Genomic DNA, 11,128 nt, shown 5'->3' with positions numbered 1-11,128 from the left:
ATTCTGTATATGTAATAAATTTTTATACCCTAACCATCGATGTACTCTTCCTTAGGTATTATTCCAGGGGTGGGTCCGTTGGCCCAACTCTGAAATGCTTTGGAGTTCGGCAGACCTGCTCCTCACCTGCTCCCTACCACTTAATCGCTGAACCTTAGTTTCTTCATGTACAGAATGGGAATATAGAGTAGCCGTGGCAGCCTTTACGAGGCTTTGCCGTGGCACATATAAGGTAGCTACCACAGTGCTCAGAGGGTGTTGCCAATATTACTATTGTGTGTAAAATGAAGATACTGATATTTTAAGGACTGAGTGAAATAACGTGTGAAAGCACCCAGCTTACAGTGTATACTCAAACGTCCTGCAGGTTATGAGAGACAGGATCAGCCCTTGGGAGGGATGTGAGGTGGGAAATAGAGGGCACCTAAAATGTGAAGATAGGAGAAACTGGGTGACTTTTAACTAGATTTCGCACAGTGTTTTATTTTTAAATTTTATTTTGAAAATTTAAGTTTTATTTAAGTAATTTCTTTTGAATTTTTTAATGTTTTTTTATTTTGGAAAGAGAGAGAGACAGAGTGTGAATGAGGGAAGGGCAGAGAGAGAGGGAGACACAGAATCTGAAGCAGGCTGCAGGGTCCGAGCTGTCAGCACAGAGCCCGACGCGGGGCTTGAACCCACAAACTGTGAGATCATAACCTGAGCCAAAGTCGGACGCTTAACCGACTGAGCCACCCAGGCGCCCCTATTTTGAGTAATTTATGCATCCCACACGGGACTTGAACTCTAAACCCTGAGATCAAGAGCCTCATCCTCTTCCGACTGAAACAGCCAGGTACGCCTGAGCAATGTTTTATAGACAAGGAAAGAGGTACAATAAACACAGAGGCACACTGTCTTGTAGTATGAAGAGATACCGCACGTTAGATTTACTTCCCTATGGGAGGGGACCAAAGCCTGGGTGTCTCGCTGCCCTTCCAAGTGCGGTTGAGCGGTCCAAACCACGGACGAATCTGTGCACAGGATGTGGGTGGATGTGGCTCTGGCTGAAAGTGGGCCAAGGCAGAGAGGGAGAAATGTTCCATCATGCTGCAGACTGATACGTGTCATGAGGTGATGCAGACTGTCCTGTGCGGGGGACAGCAGCCGTCTCTTCTGTTTTTTTTTTTTTTTAATTTTTTTTTTTTTTTAACGTTTTATTTATTTTTGAGAGAGGGAGAGACAGAGCATGAACAGGGGAGGGTCAGAGAGAGGGAGACACAGAATCCGAAACAGGCTCCAGGCTCTGAGCTGTCAGCATAGAGCCCGACGCGGGGCTCGAACTCACGGACCGCGAGATCATGACCTGAGCCGAAGTCGGCCGCTTAACCGACTGAGCCACCCAGGCGCCCCAGCAGCCGTCTCTTCTAAACAGGCAAAGTGCTACCCATCTCTTTCCAGGATGTGTGTGTAAATTCCCACGCCTGCCTTAGAGGTTATGCCGTTGTCATACTTCAACTGTTTTTGCAGGCTTGTGAGGGCCAGGCCCAGTCTTACGCATTCGACAGATATGCTGGTTTAGGAATAAAATGGTGAACACCATGGGGCCCTGCTGCCTACCACAGTCTGCTGGGGCACAAGGATGAGCGGGCGACTGCAAAGATCATGAGAAGTACAATGCGTCCACTGCTCAAGGACACAGGAGGGGTCCCTTGATCCTGTGCTTGAGCAAAGGCATGTTTCCTAGAGGAAGTGATGTTTTTAAAGTTGGAACCCAGAGGCTGATGCATCAGGAATGTTTTCAGCTGAAAAGAATAACTAGCATAAACAAATAGGGGTATATTTTGCTCACGGAAGTCTGACGGCCGGGAGTTTCAGTACCGGGCTCAAGAGTACTACCAAGGAACCAGGCTCTTACTATGCTTCCCCTCCATCCTCTCAGCAGGGCTTGTCATCTTATTGTCGCATAATCTTCATAGAAGATTATGTAGCTCCACGCCTCATTCCGGTTGCCAAGCAGAAAGAAGTCATCCAGGAAGCAAAAATTTCCCTAAAAGATGTCGTTTTCTAGAAGATGGGCCACGTGGCCACCTCTAACTGTAAATGTGGGAAAACAGCAAGGGAGAATGGGCAGGCCACAGACCAGGTCTTGTCCCTTGGGGCTGAACACCTACTATTTCTAGGAAAGTTTTGTTGGCAAGGAAGGAAGTAAGGGAGATTGACTGTGAGGGACCGCCAAGTTTCCGTCACAGGTCGGGTGGGACTTGAAAGATGTTTCAGTTGGAGGGAACGGTGTGTGCAAAGACCCAGAGGTAACTGATGCCATGCTTGGAAACAGAAGTGAGGTGAAGTGAGACCAGGGACATCAGAAAGTCATATTAAGAAATTTGGGTTTCAGCCATGACATCCTATTTTCCCAGATGGACTAAAGCCTTCCCATTTCCTTTCTGGCACATTGTAGCCACAGACCCACTGGAAGATCTGCCAAGATCCCAGCCCATTCCCATAAGCATGTTCAGAGCAATTGTTTCAGTGATGACCCCCCACCCACCCAGAGGGGAGTGCTTTGGGCATTGGACAGAGACAGTGTTAGCCAAGATGCCTCCAGGGCAGGGCTGTGGCTGTGACAGCTTCTCCAGCCTCTTCATCTGTGAGCAGGTCAAGAGCGTCTTTGGGCAGGAAAGGCTCACTGGAGGAGCGGCAGGGCCCGGAGAGAACGAAAGGCCGGCTGAGCCACTTCGCTCCTGTGGTTTGCTGTGAAAAAGGGAGCAAAGAGCCACTGCCCCCACCTCCCCCACTGTGCAGGTCACTGCTGCCTGTGGGACCACCTAGGGCAGAGGGGAAACGGAGGAGCCAGACAGGCACGGTTAGAAATCTGCCATTTGGGGTTCGACTCTGAGCCTCAGCTTCTGGATGTGTAGAGTGGGAATAGTCCCTTTTTTAAGAGGAAGTGTGACCACCTAAAGCGTCAATCATTGCCTTTGGTGGTCCAGTCACCTAAACGCTCCCACCCCACCCCACCGCACCTCACCCCAGGGGCTGTGGCCTCAGCCAGGCCCCGCCTCCTGGCCCCTCTCTCTTCCCTAGGGCCCCAGTGGAGGGAGGAGTAAGAGCGTGGGAGGCTGAGGATGAGTCCGGGCCTGCACTGAGGGTGGAAGTTCAGTGAAGCAGGATTTGACTCTCTGGTCCCTCCCACCCCCTCCTCCCTCCCCCATCCATCCTGGCGCAATCTGGTTCATCTACCCCCTTGCTGAAGTTGTCCGTGCTTCTCATGCACCTGAGAAACATGGCGACGTCTGACCCTGAGTGATGAGGCATGAGCACAGAAAGGGCTTGGAGCCACCTTATCAAGTGTCTGCTCTTCCACTAAACTTTGTAAATCCTGGCACCCCACTTCCCCCTTCTGGGCTTTAGCTTCCTCCTCTTTGGTAAAAGGAGGGTAAAAATACTTTCTTCATTCCTGTCCTATGAATTCTAGTTAGATTCTGTTTATTGTAAAAAGAACCGAGGTGCCTGGGTGGCTCAGTGGGTTGGGCATCCGACTTCAGCTCAGGTCATGATCTCACAGCTTGTGAGTTCGAGCCCCGGGTCGGGCCCTGTGCCGACAGCTCAGAGCCTGGAGCCTGCTTCGGATTCTGTGTCTCCCTCTCTCTCTGCCCCTCCCCTGCTCGTGCTGTGTCACTCCTGTCTCAGAAATAAATAAACATAAAAAAAAAAAAAAGAACCAACCTTGTAAGTGGAGGCAACAGACCCGTATTTGGCATCAGAGACTGTTGCCTTGAACCTTCTCCGAGCCTCTGCTTCCTCTTCTCTTAAACTTGTTGCCCTGAGGGTTAAGGAGATCAGGGAAAACAGATGCCTGGCACAGGGCTGTGCACAGTGGGTAGTGATCCTTGGCCCTCTTGTCCGGTGTGACTGCTCTAAGCCATTCAGTGAAAGAGCAGAGAATTGAGAACACCTGGGAAGCTTGGTGAAAAGACAGTCTCTGGTCTCCCTGAAAACTACGATGGAGGATTCAGGTTGAGGAGAAACAGCTGGATCTTTTTTTTTTTTTTTTTTTTCTTTTTAAGGTTTACTTATTTTTGAGAGAGAGGGCACGAGTCGGGGAATGGTGGGGGAGGAGCAGAGAGAGAGGGGGGGACAGAGGATCAGAAGCGGGCCCTGCACTGACAGCAGTGAGCCTGATGTGGGGCTCAAATTCACGAACCATGAGATCATGACCTGAGCCAGAGATGGATGCTCAACCCACTGAGCCGCCCAGGTGCCCCCAGAGCAGTCTTAAAGAGTGATCAGTAGGCAGCCAGGCAGAGAGAGCGAGGGAAGCATGAATAAAGGCATGGAGGTCAGGGGACAGTCAAGGGACCCAATTCCTTCTCTGCCAGCCCAAGCCCAACCCTTACTCCCAGAGGCGCTCCACATCGGATGGACCAGCCCCATGTTGTTGGCTGAGCTGACATACAGAGAGATTCCCTGGCTACACGTGGGTATTCCCAGTGTCTTTGGGGTTGGGGCCCCACCCAAGGAGTTGTCTTCCTTGCGTTATGCCCTGCCCATCAGAGCCTGCAGGCAGGCCTCCCCTAGTTCTTTATTCAGCTGTTGAATGGGGATTGGAGCGTAAAGTGAGTCACATACTTAGGTCTAGGCCTGCCTTCTGCTTCCTCCCTACTCTCTACCCCACTTCCTGGGTTCTCCGAGAAGCCGACCAGGAAACATGCTTTCAGTGCCCTCCATCTTTTCCTCAGCCTTGTTGTCGCTCCCTAGACCACCGTTTCTGCTGTTTCTCAGGTAAGAGTCTGGTGACCTGGGTGAGAGGGCCAGGTTTGCCTGCTTTGTCTGGCTGCCCCGTGGAATCTGTGAGGCTGTTCAGGCTCTGGAGGGGTCCGCAGAGCTTGGTTATGCCTGACTTTTCTCCCACCGGCACATCCCCAATAAACACACAACTTTCTTTTGTCACCACACAGCACACATCCTTTTACTCCTTGTAGACATTTAACACCCAATCGTCAACAGATGTAGCATTCACACATATCACACAGAACAGACCCTCATCACCCACAGACCGAGTTCATGGCCCTTCACAAATAATGTAACACACGGCAGGCCCTTAACATCTACTGATGGAACCCATGACCCTTCGCTGCGCACAATATGCAAAGTGTCACAATTGACAGTTGCCCCTCATATGATGTATATTGTTGCCCACAGGATGCAACACACATCTTTGCAGACACACAACAGGGACGTCAGCACTGGCAGACACGACACGTGAATCCTTGCAGGACACAACAAGCCCAGAGACGAAAGACCCCCTGCTCCCTTGCTACAAAGAAACCTACTCCTCCCAGACACACAAACATCCCTCCTACACACACGAACACACACACCAATGCAACTACATGTACATATCACAGAAACCCTCGTCATCCCCAGGCAGGTCCCCAGGATGTTTGGGTGCTGCTGCTTAGCTGGAACAGGGGCTGGGACCGTCCCCACTTTTCACTTTCTACCATGGGTCCTGCTTGTGCGTCGTGGAGGGGATGGTTGGGGTGGGAAAAAAATGCTAGGGGTCCTGGCCACATCATGGAGCATGATGGGAGAGGCCACTGTCCTGGCTGTCTGAGTGCTGCCTCCTGATGACCCTGGGACTCCGCAGAAGCTGGTATTAAAAAAAAAAAAAAAAAAGAAAAGAAAAAAAAAAAAGCTAGCTAGCATTCATCACATGACCACTGTGGGTCAAAGATCATACCCAATGCTTTTACAAGCATTATTTCATTATGCACTTCCTTTATGAAGTATATACTATTGTTCTTGTTTTAAAGCTATGTTTAGATATAAATAGGCTCAGAGAGGTTAAGAAACTTGCCCAATATCCCACAGCCAGGAGAAAACAACGGAATTTAGACATAGGTAAGTCTGAGCCCAGAGTCTACTTCTTTTTAATTTATTTTTAATGAATTTTTTTCTATATTTTAAAGAGGTAGCAAATAAGCAAGTTCAAGATTGAACCCTTGAGGGCCCTGGCCACCCCCCTGAGGCTTCCTTTCAGATCCAGTGCAAGGTGTGTGGTGAGGCGGTGAGGCCGTCCAGGGGAGGGGAGCAGGTGTGCTGTTGCAGGTAGGCCCAGGCTGGAGAGTGAAAGCAGGTGGGACTCAGCCTGACCAGGGAAGGAGAGGACACGGGGGAAGAGGAGGAAGAGGAAAGAGGAGAATGGGGACTAGCTGCCCATACATGTCTGTCCTTAGCAGACCTGATCCCTGTGTGAGGCTAGTGGTGCCGTCCTCACTTTATGGATGAAGAATCTGAGCCTCGGGTGGCCCAGTTGTTGAATGGCAGAGCGGGACTCCAACTCCCAAAGTCTGAGAGGGAATAAGAGATGGCGCACGTGCTCAGGAGAGCCAGAGAGAAGCAGAGAGAGAAACTGAGGTTATAGTGAGGAGGAAGGAGAATTCAGGGCCGCCGGGCATTAGGGCTGGCATCCCAGAAAGGGGTCTCAGAAGGAACATCCTGCCCAAGTTACTTTTTGGCTCCCAGAGGTCTCTGGTTTTGTGGTGATCCCTGCCTCCAGAGACTCTTTCTCTAGTCTGTTCATTGGCACTAATTATCTGCCTGTGTGCTTATAACATCTGTCTTAATCGCTGTAACCTTCCGGTAAATCTCGATATATGATGGGGCATGTTTCTTGACTTGTATGCATAAATATGACAAACACCTTTGCACCTGCCACCAATTAAACAGAACATACAGGTGTAATAGCCCCCTGTGTACCTCACCAGTCCTGCCCTCTCCCTCCCTCCTCAGAGATAATCATATCCTGAATTTGTTTTTCTATATCAATGCATAGGTATTGTGTCCACCGGCAGTCATAGTTTTAAGAGATAGTATCATGCTGTATTTATCCTTGTTTTATTCGTTTATTGTTCATGTTGTTATATGTGGCTCTGTTCACTTTAACATATGCACAGGATTGTATCGCGAAAACATGCAAATATACGTTTCCTTGTATACAGGAAATATTAATATTTCTGGTGTATACCTAGGAAGGATGTGCATATTTTCAACTTTATTATAAAATTAATTTCCAAGATGTAGTGCCTTTTGTACTATCTTTTTAGCAGCACAATGAGAGTTTCCGTTGTTCTACATCCTCCCTGATACTTGGAATTGGCAGACTTTAATTTTTTCCAATCTGGTGGTTGGTTGTTTTAATCTGAACTCCTGACTGCCTGAAATGTTGATCATATATATTTTTTAAGTTTATTCATCTATTTAGAGAGGGGGGGGCACTCACATGCATGCCCACATGCATGGGGGACAGTCAGAGAGAGGGAGAGAGAGAGAATCCCAAGTGGGCTCCTCACTCTCAGTGCAGAGCCCGATGCAGGGCCCAAAGTCATGAACTACGAGATCACGAGCGGAGCCGAAGTCAGACGCTTAATTGACTGAGCCACCCAGTTACTCCTGCTGATTATATTTTATGTTTCATAGCCATTCAGGCTTTTTCTTCTGTCAATTGCCTCCTCCTTTCTTGACCCATTTTTCTATTGGTCTTGTCTCTAAGTTACTGATTTGAAGGAATTTATATTATATTATGCTTGAAAATCCTTTGTTACATGTATTGCAAATATTTTCTGCTGGTCTGTGACTTGTGTCTTCCTCTCTTTACCATATCTTTTGATGTACACAGTTTTGTTTTGTTTTGATGTACACAGTTTTAAACTTTATGTGGTCGGATTTATCCAACTTTTCTTTGTTATTTATAATTTCTATGTCTTAATTAAAAAAATTTTTCCTTGGGGCGCCTGGGTTGGCGCAGTCGCTTAAGCGTCCGACTTCAGCCAGGTCACGATCTCGCGGTCCGTGAGTTCGAGCCCCGCGTCAGGCTCTGGGCTGATGGCTCGGAGCCTGGAGCCTGTTTCCGATTCTGTGTCTCCCTCTCTCTCTGCCCCTCCCCCGTTCATGCTCTGTCTCTCTCTGTCCCAAAAATAAATAAAAAACGTTGAAAAAAAATTTAAAAAAAAAATAATTTTTTCCTTGACCCTTATATCATAAAGATATCGTCCTCTACTTTTTCCCCCCAAAACTCTTTGTGTTTTGCTTTTCATAATTAGGTCTTTATGCCAGTTGGAATTTAATTCTGGACATAGTGTGAGATAAGGATCTAATTTTATGATTATTTTTTCCCTAACGAATTGCCGATGATTTGCATCAGTATCTACAAATAAATTCCTGCTCTCAAGGAACTTACAATTTAGTTGAGAGTCAGATAATGAGCAAAGTAAACAACTAAAATATATGGTGTGTCAGATAAGTGCTGTGGAGGAAAAGAAAACAGGGTAGGGGCCTAGGGCGTGCTGGGGGATGGCTGCAATTTATTGGGGTTATCAGGAAAGTCCTCACTGAGAAAGTGGCATTTGAATAACTCTGAGTGTGTGGGGAAGAATGTTCTAGGCAGAGAGCACAGGAGGTGCAAAAGCTCCAAGCAGGAATGTGCCCAGTGTGTTGAGGTGGAGGAGAAGGGCCAGTGTGACTAAAAGGTGGGGAGAAAGAAGTAGGAGATGAGGTCAAGCCTTACAGGGCCCTTTCTCCTTGAGCGGAGAAAGGATGTGATCTGACTGATGTATAAAAGTTCAACTGCACAGCCGTATTGAGAACAGATTAAAGGGTGTGCAAGGGTGGAAGGGAGACCAGTGAGGGGCTACATCTAGTGAGGGATGATGGTGGCTTGGACCAGGGCCAAAGCACTGGAGATGGTTCAAAGTGGTCAGATTTTGGATCCATCCATCCATCTATATACGTCTGTCTACCTATCATTTATCTATCTATCTATCTATCTATCTATCTATCCATCTATCTATCATCTATCTATCTATTTATCATTTAAAGTTTAAATTAACTGTATTTAGGGCTGCCTGGGTGGCTTAGTCGTTTAGGTGTCTGACTCTCGATTTCAGCTCAGGTCATGATCTCACAGTTCGTGAGTTTGAGCCCCGCACTGGGCGTTGCTGACAGTGCGGAGCCTGCTTGGGATCCTCTCTCTCCCTTTCTCTCTGCCCCTCCCCTGATCATTCTCTCTCTCAAAATAAATAAATAAAACTAAAAATATGTATTTGTTGAGGAGGCCAGGTCGTTTACATTTTCTCTTGTCTGAGTTTGCTGAGTGTATCCCTATGATCTGGTCCTTTTCTGTGTTTCCGGTAAACTGGTGGTTGAACTTGCTGATTCTATTTCCTTGGCAACACCACTTCATAGGTAGCGTTATGATTTGGCTGTGTGCCACACCAACTTTATTAGAAAGGTTTTTAAACAGGCACAAAAAGAGAGGGAAGAGTAAAATAAGTCTCTATATACCTGTATTCATTTCCTATAGCTGCTGTCGCAAATGACCGCAATAAACACACGTTTATTCTCTTAACAGTTCTAGAGGCCAGAAGTCCAAAATCAGTATCAATGGGTAGGGAGTCAGCAGGGCTGTGTGCTCCCTGCAGAGGCTCTAGGACTGAATCTGTTTCCCAGTGCCTGGTGGCTACCAGCATTCCTGGCTTGTGGCCATGTCACCCCGCCTCTGTGGCCACATTGCCTTCTCTTCAGTCTGTAATCAAATTTCCCTTAGCTTCTTTCTTATACAGATACTTGTGATTGTATTAAGGCTCATTTGGATTATTCAGGATGATCTCCCCATCTCAGGAGCATTAATTTAACAACACCTGAAAAATCTTTGGCATGTAAGGTAACAGTTACATGTTCCAAGGATTAGGACCTGATACCTTTGAGGGTCATTATTCAGCCCGCTTCAACACTCATTACCTAGATTCAATATTTTGCCGCATTATTTTCCTCCCTCCCTCCCTCCTTCCCTTCCTCCCTTCCTTCCTTCCTTCCTTCCCTTTTTCCATCCTTCCTTCTCCTCTCTCTTTCTCCCATTCCATCCTTCCCATCCCCCTTCTTTCCTCTCTTCTTATTTTGCTGTAATATTTTAAAGCAATTCCCCTGGAACTTCATTTCCAAATATTTCCATATATATGAATAGTTTCTTATATAACCACACCACTATTATCACTTAATGAAATTAACAATAATTCCTTAGAATCATCTAAAATTCTGTCCATGTTAAATTCTCCCTGATTTTCTCAAATCTGGCTGTCCTGGATATCTTCTGTTTTGCCCTCTAGATCTTGCTTCTCCACCCCACTCTGTGCCTCCGGAGGCTGATTTGTATGGACTACGTTACCCTTATCCCTTGCTTCTGGTTGGACTCCGGGGGAGTCCAAGGGGAGGCACTGGCAAGAGATCAGTCATCGGGGGATTACCGCAACTTCTTACCCAAGGCCACAGCTCCTGCCTGGCAGCCCTCTCCAAATAGCTACCCTTGGGTTCCAGAACTTCTCCCTCTCCAGCCTTTCGGATGGTGAAGGCACCCACTCTTGGGAGCCTTGGAGCACTACAGGGTTCCTTTTGGTTCTCTAGCCCTGCCCTCACCTCTTTAAGTGGTCCCTTTTCCCTCAGATTGCCCATTTGAGTGTGCATCTCTTTTCAGTACCCTGATATATGTTTTTATTTTATTCTTAACATTTTTTTTCTGGTCCCCATTTATTCACACTCCAGCACGGTGGTTGAGATCTAGAATGGGCTCCGAGGCCAGCTTATCTAGGTTCAAATTCTAGTTCTGCCACATATAAGCTGGGTGACTTTGGCAAGCTACTCAGCTTCTGTTTGCCTCAATTTCCTTGTGTCTAAATTGGAGATAATGATGAATGCACCTACTTCAGAGGAATATGGTAAGGACATACACAATAACATGTATAAAGCAATTACATAGGGTACAACTGCCTGAAACACAGTAAGTGCCCACCATGTGTTAAATAGCATTGGATTATTATTGTTAGCACTTTTATTATTCCTTAAGCACACTCCTCTTGAGTCCCTTTCCACTGTGTTCTTTTGTGTGGATTTTTAGTTATTATTTTTAACCCTTTATTTTGAAATAATCGTAGATTCGGGGCGCCTGGGTGGCTCAGTCGGTTGAGCGTCCAGCTTTGGCTCAGGTCATGATCTCATGGTTCATGAGTTCGAGCCCTGCGTCGGGCTCCATGCTAACAGCTCAGAGCCTGGAGCCTTCTTCGGATTCTGTGTCTCGCTCTCTCTCTGACCC

The sequence above is a fragment of the Panthera leo genome, chromosome C1 (genome assembly GCF_018350215.1).
Source record: "Panthera leo isolate Ple1 chromosome C1, P.leo_Ple1_pat1.1, whole genome shotgun sequence".
Taxonomy (NCBI): domain Eukaryota; kingdom Metazoa; phylum Chordata; class Mammalia; order Carnivora; family Felidae; genus Panthera; species Panthera leo.
This window is presented reverse-complemented; position numbering follows the sequence as displayed.